Below are 21,671 nucleotides of genomic sequence, written 5' to 3' on the forward strand. Positions count from 1 at the left end.
ACCTGACATGATATTATCTATTTGTTGATCTAAATTTTGTTCATCTCTTCTACAAGAATGTAAACTAATTGAAGCAGAACTTTTGTCTGTCTTGTTCCTTGTTCTTTGTCCAGAACTCAGAATACAGCTTGCCATATGGTGGACAATGAATTGATGAATGAAGAAAACATCAATGTCATAATGGGGAAAAAGCTTACTAAACTTGGAATCAAGAGGAATCAAGACAACTGGGTTCTAATCCTGGTTCCATCATTGACTAATTATGAATCATTTGACTTTCTTGGATCTCAGTTTCTGTACAACGAGAAGTTTGGACTGTGAACTTATTTTATTTTATTTTATTTTTGAGATGGAGTCTTGCTCTGTGACCCAGACTGGAGTGCAGTGGCGCGATCTCGGCTCACTGCAAGCTCCACCTCCTGAGTTCACGCCATTCTGCTGCCTCAGCCTCCCAAGTAGCTGGGACTACAGGCGCCCGCCACCACGCCCAGTTAATTTTTTGTATTTTTAGTAGAGACGGGGTTTCACCAAGTTAGCCAGGATGGTCTCAATCTCCTGACCTTGTGATCCACCCACCTCAGCCTCCCAAAGTGCTGGGACTGTGAACTTTTAAGACTTCAATTCTACCATTCTCAAATTGTGTGTGTCTGGTGTTTTCACATTAGAGACCATCTCTATCTCTCAACCCTAGGCCCAAACAGGACTTATGGCATTTGTTTTTCTAGAGCCCCTGGGAAATAAGCACAGGACTTTTCTTTCCTCTATATCCTGTCAAGGTTGAAATCCCCTCCATGAGGGAAGTCACAATATTTGCACCTGCACAAACATTTCAGTGGAGAATCTCCCCAAGTTGCCTACTGAAAGGAAGAAGCCGGAGTTGTGAATTCCACATGGAAAGAGATTCAATTGTACTCTGATCAGAAAGTCCGTTACATTTGCTTCAGATTGCAATGCATATTCACTCAGGCCTGCAATCACTTACCCTGTGTTAGGCAGAAATCTTAGTGGGAAAAAATAGCATGTGTGTACAAGTCCATCTGTGTGAGTGCCTGCCAGAAACATTTATGAATCACTTGTCTCCTGATAGACAACTTGCCTTCTTAGTTTGCAACCATATTTCCCACAGATGTTGCCTTTGAATTAGCCATTGTCTCATTTAGTTTTGAATGTTTTCTCTGATTTGAGACTGTAATATGGGCAAATCCCACCTACCATAAAAGCTGGCAATACTTGCCTAATACTGAAGGAAGGAGACATTTAGAGCAAGCCAGGGAGCTGGAACACCGGATCAGGAATAGACACTTCTCCACAAGTTTAGAGTTTGGTATTTCTCAAGTCCTGGCCTGAGGGATGTTTACTCTCAGGTTATACAGAGTCCCAGCTTGGGTTCTGGAAAAACTGAACTGACAACTTTGCCTGAAAGGAGTTTCTCGCTAATTCCTAGATACATCTTGATTTTATTAGACCATGGCTATAGTTGTGAGGTTTATTCAGAGCAATGAAGATATCACTTACTGTGTCAAATTCATACGTATGGTGGCCTTTATTGTCTGGCAACATGCATTCTGTTATACATCAAATCCATGTATAGTCATATTATCTGAATCTCAGATGTTACTGAGAAATGTTGTAAGGTAAATAGATTGTTTTGGCAATATTTGGGACTTAGCACACTGTACTTAATAGAAATATATTTATTGTCTTCACTTTTAAGTTACTCTGCCACTTTGCCACTCAACCTCCATTGATTCTTTATTAACTTCAATTAGATTTTTCCTTCTCTTTTCTTTTAGAGATGAAATTAAATGAAAACTTCTAAAGCAAACTCTATTCCTCTATAAATACTGTCTAAATGTGCCAGTGGTGTGTCCAATTTTAGATGCAAGAGCTTAAAGTTAAATGCAAATTTTAATTTTCTTTATAAAGGAGATGGTGAAAATCTATTGTGAAAAGGTTATGAGAAAAAAGCTTATCTTGTAATTGCAGCCAAGATTCAGGCCATTATTTAAGACGTGAAGCATTTGGCAACAAAAAGATTGTTGTCATTAAAAAGGAAGCCCAACGCATTATTCTTGGGCTGAGAAAAAATAATTTAGCTGTCATTGTTATTTAAGGAGTAACACAGGAGGATGGGAGACATTAAAATAAGCAGCTTTACCCCAAGAAGTATAACATCTTTTTTCCCCTCTAAGATGCAGAGGTAGTTAATAAACATTTGATGATTGATTTAAACATATTAGAGAGAGATTCACTTGTTAGTATTTATTATCTAGCTAAATTGAATTTTTAAAATGTATGCAACTGAGACGAAGCCAATAGAACTTTACCACAGTGGTTGTAAAGAGAGAAGTTATTCTTTCCTCATTATACCATCAGCAGACTAAGGTCTGTAACTTGATACTTACTTATGCAAAAGGTTACTAAATTGGTAGCTATTCTTATAAAATACACACTTTTGGAAAGAAAGTCAGAATGAGGCCACTGAAGTCATCTTGGCTTAGTTTCCTTAAGCCTGGGCAAAGAGGGAAAAGGGCACTGGAGATTTGCATAGGTAAGTAGTTAGAAGGCACTATTGTTTTTAAAGGCTACAGAAATGTTCAATGTGCTTATCTTCAACTCCTCCCAAATAGTTCCTCCAAATGCCCTATCCCTCAGGGGTTATTGTGAATCACTGTCCAAAATAGTTTGGCTGTCTCTTTTTTCACTTGCTTCTAATGTGGTCTCTTTTTTCACTTTCTCTCTCTTCTTGGTATGAGAGGAAAACAATGGACATATCTCAAAGATGTTTTCAAATGGGTTTCTTAATCTAACATACTATATCATAAATATACCTTTTCTTTGTCTATCATCATTGCCTTAACCTTGCATTGCACTTCTTTTTCCATTTTTTGGGGTGAGGAAAGAGATGGCACATTAAACTTAGACCATTAAGGAGACATTAATGGAGGGCTGTTTTCAAGGGTGTGAGCAGCCTTAGTGGAAACCACCCAGGGATGGTGGAGTACATCAATCTCTTAAGTCTCTCATTTTCTTATCTCCTACTGGTGTTTCCCATTGACCACACTCAATTGAAAGCTCAGGGAGCTCCTTGATGCAGGTCAACCTTTGGAGCACAGAGCAGGATGGAAAAGATTGATGTGTGTATACAGGTGGACAAATAGAGGTTATTCAGTGCATGGATTACTTCTGGAAAGCTATCAGTTCCTTCCTTTCCTGGCACTCAATGGGCTGCTTTCTTATTCTGTCAGTTGGTGTCCTTAGCAATCCAAAACAAATGCATAATTTTTAAAGTGAATTGGGAACTCACATTCAAAGGGAAGGGAAAATAATCAAGGATTCTATTGTGTTTTTGCCTCCCATCCATAGTCTTAACCAACTTAAGCAGAACATAGGAAAGTGAATCTGCTCAAATATATAATCTTCCCTTGTAGTCCCAAGTGCAGTATAAATGAATATGGAATGATATGTTGTGAATTATTCCAGCCACATGCAGGTAATTGAGAACTCATCATAGTAAAAATTTTATTTTTTCTTACTATAATTCTATTTAACTTAGAATATTCCTCCCTTTTCTCTATTTTTATTCCTTCTTCAATCAGTTTTTTCAATCTGTACTTTCTTGTCTTATGCGCTTTTAAATGCATACCCTACTTTTTTCCCCTGATGCTGATGAAACAATTATTCTAATTAGCTAAGATACCATCAGTAGTGTGTTGCTTTCACCCTCCTTCCAGAATAGGTAGTTATAAACTAGCTTCTTCACAGTGAGAATTCTTGACCAAGAAAGGAAAATATTTTAAAGATTGACTTTTTATATATGAACCTCTTCTCTTCCAAAACCTCTACCCTGTAGCAGGTTATGGAAACCTCCTTCATCTCATGGGGGGTGCAAATTTTGCTTAAGTTTGTGAATGTCTCCTAGTCCTCATGCCATTTCTCCATCAGACTAACTAATGGCATTCCTTCAGGTTTCATCTGAATGCCATTTTTTTTTTCAGGGAAGCCTCCTGTAAGTCCCAAGACAAGGATGAATCTTCTGTTGTAAAACTACACTGTAATTAATCTCGTATATGTGTCTTGGTCTCATTATACGCTTCAGAAGAGTAGAAACAACAAGTGTTCTGTTTACTTCCACATCTCCTGAAACCAGGCATATAGTAGACACTCATTAAAGACTTGCTGAGTGGAAATTGAATCTGACCTAATTAAAGACAACCAAACTGCAACTAGGCTGGTTTGGAAGCTCAAGAGCTTTATCAGTCATGGTAGGCTACACCACACTGTCAGTCTTTTTAACAAAGATTTTTATTAAAAAAAAAAAAAAAGACATTATTTGGTCAGTAGCAGGATTAAAAGTAGAATTTTGCATTTAGCTGCAAATATAGTGGAACTGCAAGTGTATTGCAATTTACAAAATTCCAAAAGATATGGCAAATATTTTTGTCTATTGCATTTTTGTAAGTATTTATTTTGGGAAGAGGCTGAAAATTTAACCTTCTTTTCATGGTCTCTTTCTTGTCTTATTTATGTCTAAAAGAAACGGATATGAAATGAACTGGAAACTTTAGGATTCTCTTTGTTCTTTTTAAACTCTGTTATTAAAACAATATGGAGAGAACACTGAAATTGGTCTCATAAGCTCCAGATTCCAGCTCCCAATCAACCATGTTTTCTCATCTGTAAAACACAGACAATAATAATGCCAGTTGCATAGAATTGTTGTGAAGATTAAATGAGATGATTCACGTAAGACATTTATTTAGTGCAGGGCCCAGCAAATAGTAAGTGCTCATTAAATGATGATGATGATGATAATGGTGATGGATGCTGAATTACTTAATATATCTGAATACTTCCTGTTTAATCTACATCACAGGATTGGCCAGTCATGTAAAAATGAGAAAAAATATATGAAAGCACTTTGGAAACTACTTAATTCTAATGTACAACATTAATAATAGTAATGATGGGAGTGGTAAGTAATGGTAGGCATAAATGTTTCATGTGGATTTAACTCCTAAGTCATACAAGGAGCACTCAGTTCTGTTTATAACACACTGTGTTCTCTTTCTCTTTCTGTTTCTTTGCTTGAGAAATCAAGAGTTATGATTGGGAATGTAGTTTAAATGAGCCAGCAAAACACTCATCAAATGGTTTATTTTCCTAACCTTGGTGTATCAATTTCAAAACCTGAAAAGTTCATTTCATATTTCACAGGCTCTTGTACATATAGTGTCATAAATGCCAAGAAAGTTGTTGACTTAACTTTACATTTGTGAAAAGTAACCCTTAGTTGGCAAACAAATACTCCTAAACTGAAGGAGATAAGCTTCCTGTATACTTGCAAGTCGCTGCTTTTTGTTTTGTTTCATTTTCAAAAAACAAAAGACTTCTGGTTGCTTAAATTCTTATCACAAATAGCACAAATTTCCAGATTCTCAGCTGTGTTGAAGTCTCTAGCAGAAGTTCATTGTATTTTCTGCCAGCATTCTCCTTTAGAGGTGCTTTTACAATCAATCTTTAAGCTTGCTAAGGTTCAAATCACAGCTAACTCTTCCTGTTCAATGCCACCGAAGAAAGACATATTTCAGAGAATTTAAACATGTGGGAGAATTCTGTGCATAATCTCAGAACTTCAACTTTCTATCTCATCCAATTTGACTTAATAAAACTTATTTTTGTCTCCTCTTTGATTAGCAATTTTAGTGAAAAATGAATACGTGGTAAGAAACAGAAGGAAAAGAGGTAAAAATAGAGTATGGAGTACTTAAAATGGGTAACTAGCCTTTGAAGCATTTTTATCTCATGTTATTCAGCAGATGCCTTCTGAAAAGTTTTCTGTTCATCAAAGTCATAAAATGTTAGCCCTAGATGGTGCCTTGAAGACCACAATGAGGTAACTTTCTTCCTTTGCCAAGGAAGAAGCAATTACTTCAGCAACTGGTGGGTATCCCTCATACACAAGTGTTATGCTCACTGTGTTTTTCTGCATCTCTCGTGTTAGGTCTTGGTTATCACATAAACGCTTGCCAGCAATCAGTATAATCAGTGTTGGCAAAACACAAATGTTAATGCCTTTTAATCAGCTAGGCTTTTAGAAAACTTGGGCTGAAAGCCCGGAATAATCCTACTTAGCTCTACAGATGAATGGTGCAGAAAGTTTTAAGAATTTTCATTCTAATTAACGATGGTGACAGAAATGGCAGTTGTGTTCACAGTGATAGAAGAAACCACATAGTCATGTGCTGTGTGGGCATGTGGGTGTGTGTGTCCTGACCTCACCACATGTTTCACATTCCCAACTTCCTTGTTACATTTCCTTCTAGCTTCTGTATTATTTAGCAATCAGCCTGGGGCAAGACACTGCCTCTGCTACCAAATGTTAGTGGAGCAAATACACCACCATTAATATTTATTTGGCCCGTGGAGAAGTGGGACGTCTGTGCAGTTTGTCCTTCCCAGATATCCTCGTGTAGACCGAGTTGACCAATTTCTTTTCATAACTCAGGCCCTTTTGGCCATGGTCCTATCTCTGTTCCTTCCATTTCCTTTCACTGTTTCCTGATAAGAAGTGTAAGATTTGATGCCCTGAGTCAGAGGGCGAGGATATTTCTACGGCTAGCACATGCAGGTCAAAATCTGCTAGCACATCTGCGGGTTCCACATCCATGGATTCAACCAAATGCAGATTGAAAATATTCGGAAAAATAATTGGATCTGTACTGAATATGTACAGACTTTTTTTCTTGTCATTATCCCCTAAGTAGTACAGTATAATAGCTACTTACATAACATTTGTGTTGTATTAATATTATAACTAATCTAGAGATGATTTAAAGATTATGAGAGAATGTACATAGGTTATATGCAAATACTATATCATTTTATATTAGGGACTTGAGCATCCTCGAATTTTGGTATCTGTGGGGAGTACTGAAACTAATCCCCCACTGATACCAAGAGAGGACTGAAACCTTGGAACCTAGTAGTTGACACCTTAGAACCTAGGCATTTAATAAAAACAAAAAAAGTCATTTAGTCACTTAAGCTTGTGATTTTGGAACACATTTTTGACGTGTAATCAAGGTGAATAATAAAGTTTACTTGATTAACGATAAGAAAAGAGCTGCATTTCAAGAACTATGTTCACCTAAAAAAATTCTCCATAATTAGAATGCTTTGGATTTAAAATCTTACACTGAAGCATCAGTGATTGCCCTAAAATCCTTTCTATGGACAGTTACATGTCCTTGATGAAATGAGCACTATAGGGACACCACTGTCTATTTTCACCCTAATACTTCTGCTGAGGCTTTTCCTCCACACCTCCATAGCCTCTCTGCATGTCAAAAACTCTACTCTTTGGGAGGGGCTTAAAGTACCCTAAGCTATAGAACACAATGAGGGGTCTGTGTAGTGTCTCTGGATGGAGGGCAGCATACTCCAGACATGAGTGAGCTTCATTTTGCTGGCATTTCCACTGTGGCTTGCCAGCAGCTGTTGATGCACGGTGGTTTCTGAGAGAGATGAGCAGGTAATGTGATCCTTTAGTATAAGCAGATGAGGAACTCAAACAAGGGACCTTGAGATGGGAGAGGAGGTGGGGATGGACTGCAAAAAGTGGTTTTGCTTTGACTTCCAAGAGCATCCCTGTGCTGGACAGGCAGACAGTTTTCTAATACATCAGCTTCTTCTAGTCATCGGTCCCTCCCCCACATCAGGGTTCCCCTCCACCCAAAGTTGTTTGATTGGTATTCTTTGAGAAACACTTTTATTGTCTGAGATTATGACCTTTCTTCATTTTTAAACTTAAAATGCCTTTTGTTCACAAAATGAGGGTGATGATAGATGGTATTTCTTGTTTTTGATGGGCCAACTTGGCAACATTGACACTTGGCAGTTTTCTGACAATTCTCTACATTTTATAAAAAATTTACTGGTTGTTGAATTCCCAAAGTTGGGAAACTAGGGTGTTCAGGTCTTCAGGAACAGGGGTGGCCAGGAAAGCTTGGAGGGGAAAAGGAAGATCTTGCAGACACTATAAATAAAGCAGACCAGGACACAGAGTGCCAGAGGAAGGGAGGAGCAGACAGGTACTAGACAGGAAATGGGTTAGGTCAGAGGAAGTGAGATTAAGCAGCAAGGAGTGGGCCTTGCAAAATCCATAGAAAGGAATGTGAAAAAGAAGTGACCTCAGAGGCAGGGTTGCAGCACAGGTGCCTGCTGAGAGGATAGCAGAGCTCTTCCCTGGTGCATGTGGTAGTCTTGGAACTGGAATAAATGCCAGGTAAGTCCGACCTTGAAACCCCACTGCTACTTTGTCACAGTGAAGGAGTAGAGGTTGCTAGAAGCTTCTAATTCAGTAGAAAGGGAACTCAGACATATCTTCCTTCAACTTAGAACACACATAGAGGGGCTAGCCATGGGATTTTCTGTGTTATCAGAGTGAGGGAAATGTGATAACAGTATCCCAGGCTGCCAGGACAAGGGGAGACAGACACCTCTCCAAAATCTCCTGAAAATAACAGGAAATAGGAAGATCAGCATCTTCACCCAAAACAGATATTGTTAATGTTTTTAACACTTACATCCAAATATAATGGATGATAAAACCGATAATAAATTGCTGTTTCAATTTGCGTTTTCCTGATTAATAGAGATTCAACAGCTTCTCTGACGTTCAGAGTCATTTGTACTTCTTTTGAAATTGTCTGTTTGAAATTGACCATTTAGTTTTCTGGTTATTAGAATGTATTAAGGGATAGAATATGGTGTGGTTTTGTTTTTGTTTTTTTAGAGACATGGTTTCACTCTGTTGCCTAGGCTGGAGTGTAGTGGCAAGATCATAACACATTGCAGCCTTGAACTCCTGAGTTTTAAAATTTTTACCTACCTATTTACATATGAGATTAAGATCTTGGCCTTGGACTCAGAGAGCTTGGGTTCAACTCTTGGCTTTGCTACTTATGTGTGATCTACTTCTTAGAGCTTCAAGTACATAATCAGTAATGAGGAAATTCTATGTAAAGGGCTTAGCACAAGATTTGGCACCTTACATGAATGGTTGTGATTGTATTTAATAAAAAAAAATTCAGATCACTAATAATAAAGACCAACTCCACTCATCCACTCTAGTCAGTTAATTCTACTTCTACCTCAGACTTAGGTTGGGGTTCACACTGGGGCTTCTATTCTGAGTTGTGCTGTTAACTGCTATTCCTGAGATACAGGATATATCCTATAGATATAGGTATGGATGAGATATTATTACACCTCATCTACTTGCTTTGTTATGTATTAGTTACCTCTTATAAATAGTTTAGAAATTTGAAAATATGCTCCCACATCAAAAGGTTTGCAAGTTTTTGCTATGTGGGATCTTGACTGAGGCAAAGCACAGAATTAAGCAGACACAATCATTATTGAGTTGTAAGTTATGATAGTAACAACTGAAGTGAATGATGCTTTGAGTATATGAAAAAGGAAATAAAGTTCCAGTTTTCCACTAGAATATTTTGGAGAACTATCTGTCATTATTATCAACAATTATAATATGAAACTGATAATATAATTTAAAATATCCGTATACAATGTGTATAGCTAAGGTCATTCATAAAAATGGATAATTTATCTTAAAAATTCTATTAAGAATATATGCAACTAAATAATTTTGAGAGAAAATATGGAATGTTTCTTCTTTTTCCTCTTATTACTGAATTATAATGTGTAAAGCTATAAAATGTTACATAAAGGACTTGTAAATGTCACCCCAGTCTCCCTTACCAATAATTTTTATTTTATGAAACTGGAATTTCTATTAAAATGAAATAGGTAGAATTAGGAATTTATAGTAATAATCTTGATAGCTCTGTGCTTCAGAGACTTTTTCCCATTGATCTCTACAAATTACATGGAACTTTTGAGAGGAAGCAGATGTTATGTCCTCTTGGTGGATATCAAATGCATGTGGTCATGAAGGGGCTTGTTGAGTGAAAGCATGCAAGAAACCAGGCTGGCATCACAATCTAAGTCTATCAGTTCCCAAAAGTGGAGCCCTGGGGCTCAAACAAAGCCAAGGGGTGAGGCAATTAGGTTGATGATTACTTCAACTGCCCTGCTTCTTGCTTCTCTAAATGGTACATCTGTCAATTCTAGGAAAATGAACAATTATGAAACAGTGTTTGCATTTACTTCTAACTCAGGTGTCTTTCCTCATGATAATCATATAGGCTGTTGTGATTGTCTTAATGTCTATTCATCTCCAGGTTTTGCAGAATGAGAGAGATAAAGTAAATGGGACATAATTCTTTATTTTAGAAGGAATTTGTTTTCTAAATGAGAATGTAAACGGGATGATATGTGTGAACGTGGACATGACAGTATCAGGCCATCACTGAGAACAACCAAGCAACTGCTGGTAGCCTGTGTGATAAAACTTCGGCTGAATGGACAGAAATATCATCAGAAACAAAGTTTTTGTTGGTGGGCTAACACCATCAGGATTGACTTTTCTGGCTTGGTGACTGATGGTTTAGTTGGGATTACAGGATTGGGTGCACCAAAAAAATCATCTCAAGTCTTTACAGGTTACTTGTTACACCAGAGTTTTGTCTTTCTGATTCTCATATGTGCTGCTCTATCATGGAATTTTCATGCTCCTTTAAAAATTAGATGTGGCCGGGTGCGGTGGCTCAAGCCTGTAATCCCAGCACTTTGGGAGGCCGAGACGGGTGGATCACGAGGTCAGGAGATCGAGACCATCCTGGCTAACCCGGTGAAACCCCGTCTCTACTAAAAAAAAAAAAAAAAAAAAAAAACTAGCCGGGCGAGGTGGTGGGCGCCTGTAGTCCCAGCTACTCGGGAGGCTGAGGCAGGAGAACGGTGTAAACCCGGGAGGCGGAGCTTGCAGTGAGCTGAGATCCGGCCACTGCACTCCAGCCTGGGCGACAGAGCGAGACTCCGTCTCAAAAAAAAAAAAAGAAAAGAAAAATTAGATGTGATTTTTTCTGAAAGAGGATGAAGACAAGGGATTGAGAGAGATATTTCTTTTCAGACAATGGCAAATATAGTGGATTTTACTATTCAGAAAAAAAACCTCTTAAGACAACTTTCTTAGAGATTTCTATTACATAACAGCACAAAATATATGTGGTCATAATGTGTTTGATTCAGGCTGTCATGAGTGAGTGACACAATTGAAAAGAAACTAAACTCCTGCACAACCAACCAGGTTCAGGCAATGGTGCTGATAACCACCATACACAGACTCAAGGGCATTAGGTGCCAGGTTCCAAGGGAGATGCATTGTATGTTCAAGTTAAAGCCAGTCACAGAACTATCACCAGAGGCTGAGTATGCCATGCTACTGAGCAAGATCTCCTGAGAGTGGCACAAGGCAGCATTGCAGCTGGACTGCATGGGACAATGAAACACATCTGGACTACAAATGGAACACCTGGGTCTTAGTCTCAGCTTTGTGCTTCAGAAACTGTGAGTTCATGGATAAATCATTGTACTTTTTACTATTCCCATTTATTTGTTCGTGAAACCAGAAGATAGGAATAGATTATTGTATTGGTCGGGGTTCTCTAGAGGGACAGAACTAATAGGAGATATATATATGATTCATATATATTTTATATATATATATATATATGGGAGTTTATTAAGTCACACGAACACAAGATCTCACAATAGGCTGACTGCAAGCTGAGGAGCAAGGAGAGCCAGTCTGAGTAACAAAACCGAAGAACTTGGAATCCAATGTTCAAGGGCAGGAAGCATCCAGCATGGGAGAAAGATGTAGGCTGGGAGGCTAGGCCAGTCTAGTCTTTTAATGTTTTTCCTACCTGCTTTATATTCTGGCCACACTGGTGGCTGATTAGATGGTGCCCACCTAGATTGAGGGCTGGTCTAACTTTCCCAGTCCACTGACTCAAATGCTAACCTCCTTTCGCAGCACCCTCACAGAGACACTCAGAATCAATACTTTGCATCCTTCAATCCAATCAAGTTGACATTCAGTATTAACCATCACAATTATTTTCAAGGTTCCTTTTTAGCTCTAAAATGTTAATGATTTGCCGCTATAACCGGCAATCAATTGTCACCCTCTTTCTTTCCTTTTTCATTTTTAAAGTGAAGAGTTTAAATGTATACTGTTTTCTCTTGGTTTACGCATATGTACTTTTATTTCAGTGCATGGAGAAACACAATTGACATTTAAATTAAGGACTGTTGCAAATATGGTATCCATCTTTCTTGAAGCTGTAGTTCTGTAGGAACAAAGAATATTCTTTGATAGCTGAGATGTCACCAAAATTCCACAGAAATAGGACAAAACAATGCTACCCTACTTGCCAGAAAGTTGGCTTTCATCAAATGCATAATTTTCTGGTGTTTTTGATCTCAGACTCCACCCTACTGCAAAACTGCAATTTGGGCCAAATACCATATCCAGGGATGAGGTAAATTTAATCTCCTTTTGTTCTGGATGAAATACAACTGATTTTTTTTTTCTTTTACTATTTTGGTACAGTCTTCAATAGAAATCATTATCCTATTTAATAGACCATATTTTTCAAAACTATGTTGGCAATAAAAATAGTATCATAAAAATTATATCCACCAAAGTCAATCTTTCTAATAAATAGTTGGCAGCTCTAAATTATAGTGAGAACCTCTAATTTATTTTGAGCCCCCAATTTATTAAAAATGCTTTAAAGAGATATCATCTGTATTTTATTCAACCATTTTCCATTAAATGTACAGTTTTTCTCAGATTAATTTAGTTAGATTTAGCAGAGATTCCTTCTTTCTTTAAAAATGTAATGTTTACAGTCTAGTCTGCACTCATTTAGGTATTTCGTCAAGTATGATGTTTGTTTTCTGTCAACTCACAATTTTGGAAAACCCTCTCCATAATAAAATAAAATAAAAGCATAAATATATGGCATGCATGTGATACACACATGGCAGAATTAACTCTTTTACTAAACAGCGACTGAATGTCTGCCGTAGTCAGACACTGTATTATACACTGGAGTTACAGCAATGAGCCCAAGAGACACAATTGCTAACTCACATAGCTTATTATCAACAGGGGGATGATCGCTCCAACGGCACATTGACTTCTTTCTCACACAAGTGTAGGAAGTGCAGCAAGCACTGTTGCTGCCTGATGTGGCACTGCGATGCTGAGTCTACGAACCAGAAGGAACTCAAAGATGCCTTTTATACCTTTTGTGGAGTCCTGTGCACCCACCATGGACCCCAGAAAGAGATACTAGGTATTTCTAAATTCCTGTGTGAGCAATTACCAGTACCGTAAGAGAACTTTCTGCCTCCAAACTGGATTTTCATTTTTCTGCTTGACTTTTTATGTTTTGGTAAGCATGAGAGGCAATATGACCTGATAGCTAAGAATCTGAGGTCTGGAACCAGGCTACATGGGTTCAAGTCCCAGCTCTGCTATTTTCTAGTTCTGGGACCTTAGACATGTGACATACCCCATTTCCCTCACCTGTGAGAAAAAGATAATACTACCCAGCTGATTTATTGTGGCTTATTGTGAGTACTACATGAATTAATAAATGTAAAATGCTTAGAGTAGTGCTTGGCATGTAGGAGGCACCCAGAAGATACTATTATACATAATACAAATCTCACCTAAAATATATACATTTGGGAATTATTTTCTGTATATTCCTGTTATAATACACTATTTTGGAGGTCATTTTTTCCTTTTCGTTTTGAGAGAAACCTTTGTTAATGCCAAAAAAAAAAAAAAGAACACATTTTGGTAAATATGAAGTTGCAGGCTATGTTTTAGGGGCTTCTCTCCCTGAAGCCTCTCCATGACTTGGTTCTGGTCCCCTCACTGTCATCCTGTGGGCTTCAGGTTCCCTATACAACAAAAACACAGACCAGATGTTATGAGGCTGAGCTAATGGCTGCCCATGGCACCAAGCTCTTCGACTGATGGGTTCAAAAGCTTTTCCTCAGCAATTCAAGAGTGCCAAGAATGAGTGGGCCAAGAAGGAGAGTTATGGCTCTTTGCAAACCCAGAAGGAGCAGTTCTCAGTCTGCATTTGACATGTCTGAGGCTTTAGAAGACCGTTTTGTGGTACAGTTGAATCCCCAGTGTGCTATGTTCCCAGGGAAGAAAACCAATAACAACAGATCCCACAACTCATACCATTTACTAAATGGGCTTCCTCGCAAGTGGGGCTCTGGGAGGAATCTCACAATTTCCTGCTGCTTTGTCTCTGAAGGGTAAGCAAGGAGAGTTGTTCCCGTTTCAGTTGCTTTTGTTTCTTGGGACCGTGTGGAGAGCGTGGCTATGTGTTTGATTTTCATTTTTGATTCCATTCTGATGCTTGCCTTTTTATCAGCTTTGCCTTTTTTGCTGCTTGATAACCCTCAAATTTGAGATAAAATTTAAGCCAAACTTCTAATTTCACCTGTTTGGGGTTTTGGATTAGAAGAATTCTCATATCTATGTTTCAGTCTCATAGAAGACAGAAAGTGGAGGGAGCATGATGACAATACGAGGCAGGACATCTCAGCCAGCTGAAGTGTTACAGAAACACCGCAGACTCACATGAGAGAGTCACACCAGAGTCTCCAAAGAGCCATTTGTTATCTGATTTAACTAACATTAACTTTTTTCACTTAGATGTGCTTTCATGTAACTAAAATAAACAGAGCTTAATAATTCCCTAGGGATCAGATTCCTGTTTCTGGCAGGATTTTGTAATCAAGTCCTTGAAACACATTCTGTCTGACAAACACTGATGTTCTAAATACCTAATTCACCACATTTTTGAAGTGCAAAATGGTGCGGTTTCGTCCTTCAAAATGCAGAAATTCATATTCAAGAGTCCTTGACCTTAACCAGTTGATCTTTGATGTTAGTTTTAATATTTTTGTGTCCCACTCACCATTTGAATGAATCCTTGTGGCTTGTCGGCTTACCCAGAAGGGAGCAGCTTGGAGACTGAAGGACTTGAACTAATAAGTCTTAGTCATGAGAGTGCAATATCATGATTTGGGTGTCGTCATCTCTTGGGTACCTTATACTCTTTCCCTGAAGAGAAATGATTTGGCTGAAGTAAGAAATGATTGAGTTGTCACTTCTAAGAAATCAGGACTATAATACATTAATAACTAAATTAGGGAAATTCTTAAAATTTATTACCAAATACCTGGAAAGAACTAGAGAAATGATCTTGAAAATTTCCCCTTTTGATAGGTGAGAAAACTGATTCAGAAGGGCTTTTATGATGGTCACAATGATGTTTTTAAAAATTTTTAATATTAAATATATTTTTAGGGTTTTGAAATGACCTTTTAGTTTTAGCGAAGGATAAGAAGTATTTGAAGAAAAGGTTGTTGTAAAGAAAATAAGAAAACACAAGGATTTTAATAAATCCAGTGAAAGAGTAGTAGAATGGATAAAGGGAGGAAGGGGCCAGGGTTGCATGAGACGGTAATCAGTGGAGACAAAAGTGGCAGGCATTTGGGTCTAGACTCTAAGGCACTGAAAGGTCTTGACACATGATGACATCAAATTAATCATTTAAAACTGAACCCAAGCTGAATATGTTTTAGGTGTTTAACATATGTTTGCTTTATTCCTTTTGTTTCACTACCACCATATGCCAAAAACATTTCTTGCTTCCTATACGTGCTCAGTAATGCTCAAACTGGAAGGAAAAGGAATGGGTAGAATTTGAATGGGCAGATTTGATTAAGAGGGTGTTGAGAATGGCATGAACACTGAATGTGGCAAAAACCAAGATATGCATGTGCAAGAGTAAATATGCCAGCAGGGTAGGAAAAATAGGAGATACAACTGGGAAAATCACAGTTACTTTCTACATAAGTTCTAAAAAAAAATCACAGTTACTTTCTACATAAGTTCTAAAAGAGTCAAATCTGCTTTTTGGTTTCAGAAGCTGAGAAACGCTGGAATCTGGAGAGCTCTGTGGTTCTCTGGCACTGTGTTTTTTACTTATTTCCTGGGTGTATTTCCATTAACCATAATAAAGACATATAACACTCCAAGAAGTGAATTTAACTCCACCACTTTTATTTAGTTAGTTTTCATCCAAGATTTAGTGTTTTTTAAAATGCTGGATTGCTGGACTTCTGCTTTTTTTAATATGATGTAAAGAAAGTGTACTCTCGAGTGTCATCTTGCATGCTGGTGCTTTGAAGACTGAAATAGGAGAATGTTTTGAGTCATTGCCATAGCCAGCGGTTATTTTCCAGTTCCCTCTCTGTTAACATGTGGTCATTAACATGTTGTGATAAAACATATGGTTCCATAGTTTAGCATAGTTTCTTGTTGTTAAAGAGGCCAGGGTGTCTGAGCATACCTCAAACTCCACGGCACATTCCAGCCCCACCCGACATTCCTGCCTGATCTCCTCCCATTATGCGTACACAATTCTCTTCCAGAAATCATACTAAACTTTTCTCTTTTCTTTCCAAACATGCCTCAGTGCCTTTGTACTTGCTATTTTCTCTTCCTGGAATACATTTTCCCTCTTCTAAGACTGGTAATCTACATCTCATCCTTCAAAATTGATTTAAAATTTGGCTTCTTATGTAGAATATTTCCTGACTCTCCTGGGCTGACTTAATGAATCACTTTTTTGGGGGTTGCCAATTCTATGTCCTCACAGTACTCTTTAACCTCTCTAGCTCAGTAATATGCTACTGAAACATAGCTCAGCTAATTTTTATAATTCCTCAATGCAGCTATTCATTTAATATCAACTTTCCAAAGCATTGTCTTTAATGTATAAATAATTTCTAAAGGAAGGGTAGCTTATTGTTAAAAGCAAATCGATTTACCACTTTTTTCAACATCCCAAAGTTGAGTCTGTACATTTTTAATATTGCTCCTCTAAAGACTTTTCAGGACCTTTGTCCTTTGGCAGTGGTGTTTGAAGACATGAGAACTCTTTATTTTTCATAATCCATGCTGGAGATTTAGGCAGTTTCACTTTTAGAACTGATAAAATAATTCTAAGATGTGTTCAAGAACAGCAGAGTTTTAAGTTCATTTCCTATTTCATGAAACTTTTGATTTTTTTCCCCTTAACTGAATTACATGTTACTGAAAATTAAACAACTTTCTTACAAATTTTCTAAAAACTTTAAGTGACCAAGTATTTAGAATTTGCCTGGTAGTAGTCTGTCAGGACCTGTATATTCCCACTAAACTCTTTTAACTTTAAAAATTCTATGATCTTTCCCCAAATTTGGAAACTTTTATTGCCTTAATTTTATGACTTGTCATGTTACAGTGGTTGACTGAGTATAGAACTTTCATTTTAAGGTTGCATCATAATTTATTCTCTTTGAAGACAGTAAAAGCAATAGCAGTCTGAATTTATGGGAATGTTCAACAGTTTCATTCTCTTACTCTCTCCAATATTTTATTCTTTTAATTTTCTTCCTTGGAGGAAACTTGTGGAAGCTCCAGAGCTTTAAAAGAATCAAGGGGAGAATACAGGGATTACAGCGAAAGATCAATGTGAATTTTTTCTTTTGAGACGGAGTCTCTCTCTTGTTGCCCAGGCTGGATTGCAGTGGTGCGATCTCTGCTCACTGCAACCTCCACCTCCCGGGTTCACGCAATTCTCCTTCCTCAGCCTCCTGAGTAGCTGGGATTACAGGCGCCTGCCACTACGCCCAGCTAATTTTTGTACTTTTAGTAGAGATGTGGTTTCACCATGTTGGCCAGGCTGGTCTTGAACTCCTGACCTCAGGTGATCTGCCCGCCTCAGCCTCCCAAAGTGCTGGGATTACAGGTGTGAGCCACCACACCCGGTCCCAATGTGAAAATTTTAAATTATTGGAGAATGGGCTTCAAGCTGTCCTCTCTTTAAAGGGAGGAGATTTTGTCCACTCTTTTTTTTTTTTTTTTTTTTGACAGAGTATGGCTCTGTCTCACAGGTTGGAGTGCAGTGGCGCTATCTTGGCTCACTGCAACCTCCACCTCCTGGGTTCAAGCTATCCTTCTATCTCAGCCTCCCAAGTAACTGGGACTTCAGGTGCATGCCACCATACTTGACTATTTTGTTTGTTTGCATTTTTTGTAGACACAGGGTTTCAACATGTTACCCAGGCTGGTCTTGAACTCCCGAGCTCAAGCTATCTGTCCGCCTCAGCCTCCTAAAGTGCTAGGATTATAAGCCTGAGCCACCATGCCCAGCCTGCTCTTTCTTTTGTCTTGAAAATGTGATAGTCAGAGCTAGGACAAGTAGAATTGTTGAATTTGTAAGAGCAGGATAGATTACGATGACACTTTCATTTTAATGAGGAAACTGAAGGCCACGGAGATTACGGCCTTGTCCAAGGTTACACAATTAAGCAATCTCAAAAACCTGAAAAATTTCAGAGGCAAGTGAATAGGCCTGGCTAAAACAGAGGGGATCAGGTTTTATTTAGTTTTGGGGGAATAAAAACATTGGTATGTGCAATTGCCTTGGGGATAAAAATACACATATTGGTTACATCTGCATGTCCTTCCAAACATTCACAAACATATGGGAATGAATTATAAGTAACAATGAATATGCCATAGCTCCATGTTTTAGTGACTTACTTTTAAATCCCATAGCCCACTTATGTTCTACTTTTAGCTGTATCGCCCCTGGCCCAACACATGCTAACTGGATTGTTTCAAATACCAGACATGTAAAGACACTAGCCAAATAATTTTATCAGTACTCCCTTACTTTTGTAATATATTCTCTGTAGTAAAAAAAAAAAAAGCCTTGAAATGGCCTATTTATGCATCAAATGGAGACTTTTAAAAATAAATTATGACAAGGTTTCCAACATATATACCTAAGTGGAAAACAACAGAGATAGAATAATATGTGTTTTATGCTTGTGGACATTTAAAAAATTCATGTTTGTATATGGGAAATTTCAAGAAGAATACACAAAAGAAGTAACAGTGGCTATGCTGTGTAGAGAGACTGGGGGTATGAAGGGAGAGATAAACTTGTTTTTTATTGTATATAATTTGTATACAATATATGTGGGTTTTTCCCTTCATATTTTAAAATAATTAAATAAACACATGCATTGCCCATAACACATTTCCTATCAAGGACCTTTAGGTGAAGTATGGGAGACAGAGCTAATTTTCTCTCTCTTTTCTTCTTTTTCTTTTGCTTGCTGTACCAATGGTGCCAATGTTTGCTTTCAATTCCGTCTCCTTCCCTTGCCCTGTAGGTTACAAGATAGAACACCATGTGAACTCATTCCCAGGCTCCCTTGCCTGGTGACTTTCATCTAAAGTTAGCCAGTAGGGGGCACTGGGAAGATACTGAAAGGAAGGAGCTGGGAAGAAGGGAGGCTAGTTCTCCTGACTCCTCTGCTCCTGGTGGCAGCTCTGGTCCAGTCTCCTCTGTGCTTTAACTCCCTCTTTAGTCACAGCTTTCAAGAGGCAGTCCTGTCAGAGTTCTAGCATTTTTGGTGGGCCCAGTGCCTAGACCTTAGGAATATCGTCCTCTCCTTTTGTCCTTCTGGCTTAGGTATATTAGCAGCTTTCCACTGTGAATAATTTTTTGATGGCACCTTCCTTCATTTACTCTTTCAGCTATTCTAATACCTTTGTAATTAGTTCCCACATTAAATTCTCTTATTTAATTATTATATGTCAGGACTCTGTATTGCTAGCTGGGCCCTGACTGATAGAGTCACTATTGAAAGTGAAATGTTTCTAGCTCCTGTATTTTAAAAGTTCTTACTTGTGTATAGGACAGCAATTACTTTTATGTATGATTTTTATTATTTATAATCTTATGTATTCCCTTATTTTCTTTTTGAAGTTATTTTGAAAGGTTTAGCCTGATGGCCTTGGCTGGAAATTAAAACCAAGAACCCTCAAGTCTTCAGCCTCCTAATATGGCTATTTCAGTTTGATTTCCTGTTTGACTTGAATTGTTTGAGAATGTTTCAGTTCTTGGTTTGTTGGCCTTAATTGTTATTGCAAATTTCTTATGTCTGGCATTATAATTAAAAACTGTTATCTATGTATAGCTCTTAAGGAAAACCTTAATACATTTGCCAGTGCAAAATAGTATAGATGACAGACATTCTTTAATTATAATACAAAATTTATGGAAATTTTCTTTATGGACTGTTACCTGCCAACTTTAACACATTTTCCATTTGTCTTTAAAAGTTGCTTCATTTGATTTTATATGTGTGTGTATGTATATAACATCCATATTATTATGTTACTTATTTTTTTCTGTATTGGTACTTATTTTAAATCTATATCATTTGTCAAAGGCTGTGTGTATGTTTTGTCTATCCATTTATGTCTACTTCTTCCAGTTTTTTGCATTATGCGTTTTGATGATATATTATTTGGTTCATAGATATTAAGGATAGCTAGGTCTTCGTTACTGAGTTACTTCATCATTATCAAGTCTCATTCTTTGACTAATTTAATAATTTTTGCCTTGAAATTGTAACTTGTTTTTTAATTTAAATGTCCTGGAATGTTTTTTTCTAATACATCTTTGAATTTGTTTCTAATTCATTTACTTCTCTTCATGGATGTGCATATTGGATTCTATTTAATTGTCTTCCATATTAATTTTTATTTATCTTTAATTCTTCTTCCCAATGATTTCAAATTATTTTTCTCCTGTTCATTTTACTCAGTGTTCTCAAGTCTAAATTCCATAATCAATTCTGTATTTTTGGTGATATCCATTAAAAGATGTCTGCTTCTAAAGTGGATTTTATTTCTGAATGAGTCATATTTATTTCTTTTATTTCCTTGCTAAATTCTGCTAGCTTACTTTTATTATCCTTCTACTGGGTTCTCTTTTCTTCTTTGAGCCATTCTGTCTTGTTCTAAATACTTCTTCAAAAAGGCTTTATTTAAATTTTTTTCAATATCATTGAAAATTATTTGAGGAAATAATATATTTCTTCTATAATTGTTACATTTAATTTGTGTGCCTCTTTTGTATAATTTTTTCATTTTTTCTCTATATGTTGGTTTTATTCCAGCTTCTTTCTGATATTTTTCTCATCTTTAAATGGGGCCACTGTTTCTAGGGTAGCTGGCTATTTGCTAAACAATAGTCTGAAAAGGGGCTCGGGAAGTAAGTTGGGGCAGAATATAGCTTTATTATGGTTATGCTGTTTCAATTCTTTTTCCAAAGTTTCTGCCAGGGGACAGATTTTTGCTCACTTCTTTCACAGATGTGCCCTTTCAGTTTGCTTATCTTGCGATGGAGCAATGTATTGGAATTCATATTTATTAATTTTACTTTAGCAATTTTGAACAGCAACTGTAAAACAGCAACGGTTACCCACCATCTCTCCTTGCCATATTGCCAGCCTAGTAGTTTGAAAGACGGGATGTCTGCCTCCTTCGTCATTTGGCCCCACATTGCCTGTCACTCTGCAATTTGCTGTTTCAAAAAAGAAATCCCTGGTCAGGCGCCTCAGGGCTGTGTCTCTTTCCTTTGTAGAATTCCATGCTCTGCCTGAGGTCTGTTAAGGTATGCATCTATTATGCTCAATTGAATCCAAATCTCACTGTATTCCTCGTAGTTTTTGGTTTGGTATTGTAGTAGCTAATATCATTTAAAATGGAATTTCCTTGGTTTTTTTTCTTA

General features: G+C 37.4%; 1 long non-coding RNA gene across 1 annotated transcript; it reads right to left on the reverse strand.

Moving 5' to 3' along the window:
- Positions 1-544: 544 nt before the first annotated feature.
- LOC117076729 lies at positions 545-12,041 on the reverse strand. Its single transcript, XR_004434458.1, has 3 exons — positions 11,932-12,041; positions 9,156-9,161; positions 545-582 (listed from the first exon to the last, which is right to left on the reverse strand). It is a non-coding gene; the product is annotated as an uncharacterized LOC117076729 (long non-coding RNA).
- Positions 12,042-21,671: the final 9,630 nt, after the last annotated feature.

The sequence above is a fragment of the Trachypithecus francoisi genome, unplaced genomic scaffold, assembly GCF_009764315.1.
Source record: "Trachypithecus francoisi isolate TF-2019V2 unplaced genomic scaffold, Tfra_2.0 Lachesis_group0, whole genome shotgun sequence".
Taxonomy (NCBI): domain Eukaryota; kingdom Metazoa; phylum Chordata; class Mammalia; order Primates; family Cercopithecidae; genus Trachypithecus; species Trachypithecus francoisi.